The following is a 2,160-nucleotide window of genomic DNA, read 5'->3' as shown; positions in this document are numbered from 1 at the left end:
GTGCTGTCAGAAATATTGGATGCAGTAATTCCAATGGTGTGGACAACCAAAGTGCCAGGTCAGGCAAAAACAGCAACACTAATAAAGGTAGAGTTAAAGGTCAGTGCCCAACCTGTAAGAAGGAAACAGCAGCCTATAAAACTGAAGGCAAAAGCAGGCCTAGAACAACTAATAGCAAATTTTCTGCAAAATAGACTGTTATAAGAATACTAATTGGAATATAATACTCCAATATTACCTGCAAAAAAGCCTTAAACCTACAAATATAGATTGGTATGGGGGGAAGGCGTTGCCCTCTATATCAGGAAAGGGATAGAATGTGAAGAGCTGTCATTGAAGAGTAGCCACGAACAGGTTGAAAGCTTGTGAGTCAGAATAAAAGACAGAGGAACTAACAGGAAGCTTGTGGTTGGTGTATACTACAGGCCACCTGATCAAGGAAAGCCTACCAATGAAGCCTTCATCCTCCAGCTACAGGAGGCTTCACACTCGCAAGCTTTCATCCTACTGGGGGACTTCAACCACCCCAACATATGCTGAAAAAGTAGAATGGCAGGCTGTAGGCAATCCAGGAGCCTCCTAGAGTACATTGAAGATAATTTCTTAATCCAGCTGACAGAGACCCCCACCTGAGGGGATGCAATACTGGACCCGATGGTCACTAATATAAGTGAGCTCATCAGTGACATCAGGATTGGAGGCAGCCTGGCCTGCAGTGATCACATCCTGGTGGAGTTCAAGGTCCTGAAGGATATGGGGCAAGCGAGGAGTATAGTCAGGACCATAAATTTCAGGAAAGCAGACTTCCATCTCTTCAAGGAGTTACTCGGTAAGATCCCCTGGGACATGGTCCTTGGGAACAAGGGAGCAGAACAGAGCTGGCAAATATTTAAGGATGCTTTCCATAAAGCATAAGAGCACTCGGCCCCCAGATGTAGGAAATCAGGCAGGGAAGGGAAGAGAGCAGCGTGGCTGAGTGGAGACCTGCTAGTCAAACTGAAGAGTAAGAGGGAACTGCACAGGCAGTGCAAGCAGGGACAGGGAACCTGGGAAGACTACAGGGATGCTGCCTGGTTGTGTAGGGGTGGCGTCAGGAAGGCCAAGGCACAAGCTGGGGAACCAAGTGTACATCCAGACGTGGAAGGATGAACCACTGGCTGAACAGTGGAAAGGATCCTATATTACGTTGCTGAAAACCTATACTGCTGTCAAGGTGGAAAGAATCAACTCTGGGGTTCGTTATACAAGGGTTAAAAGAGCACCTCCTTTAAAACAAAAGCAGCATATTTCTAGAATCATAGACTCATAGAATCACCAGGTTGGAAAGGACCCACTGGATCATCGAGTCCAACCATTCCTAACACTCCCTTAAACCATGTCCCCAAGCACTTCATCAACCCATTCCTTAAACACCTTTAGGGAAGGTGACTCAACCACCTCCCTGGGCAGCCTGTTCCAGTGCCCGATGACTCATTCTGTGAAGAACTTTTTTCTGATATCCAGCCTGAACCTCCCCTGGTGGAGCTTGAGGCCATTCCCCCTTATCCTGCCCTCAGTTACTTGGGAGAAGAGGCCAGCTCCCTCCTCTCCACAACCTCCTTTCAGGTAGTTGTAGAGAGCAATAAGGTCTCCCCTCAGCCTCCTCCAGGCTAAACAACCCCAGCTCTCTCAGCCGCTCCTCATAAGACTTGTTCTCCAGCCCCCTCACCAGCTTCGTTGCTCTTCTCTGGACACACTCCAGAGCCTCAACACCCTTCTTGTGGTGAGGGGCCCAGAACTGAACACAGTACTCAAGGTGCGGTCTCACCAGTGCCAAGTGCAGAGGGAGAATAACCTCCCTGGACCTGCTGGTCACGCTGTTTCTGATACAAGCCAAGATTCCATTGGCCTTCTTGGCCACCTGGGCACACTGCTGGCTCATGTTCAGTCGGCTGTCAACCATTACCCCCAGGTCCTTCTCCTCCGTGCAGCTCTCCAGCCACTCTTCCCCCAGTCTGTAGCACTGCATAGGGTTGTTGTGCCCCAAGTGCAGGACCCGGCATTTGGCCTTGTTGAACCTCATGCCATTGGCCTCAGCCCAGCAGTCCAGCCTGTTAAGATCCCATTGCAGAGCCTCCCTACCCTCCAGCAGATCCACTCTTCCACCCAGCTTAGCGTCAT

The sequence above is a fragment of the Cuculus canorus genome, chromosome W, assembly GCF_017976375.1.
Source record: "Cuculus canorus isolate bCucCan1 chromosome W, bCucCan1.pri, whole genome shotgun sequence".
Taxonomy (NCBI): domain Eukaryota; kingdom Metazoa; phylum Chordata; class Aves; order Cuculiformes; family Cuculidae; genus Cuculus; species Cuculus canorus.
The sequence above is the reverse complement of the archived record's forward strand: the minus strand, read 5'-3'. Positions refer to the sequence as shown.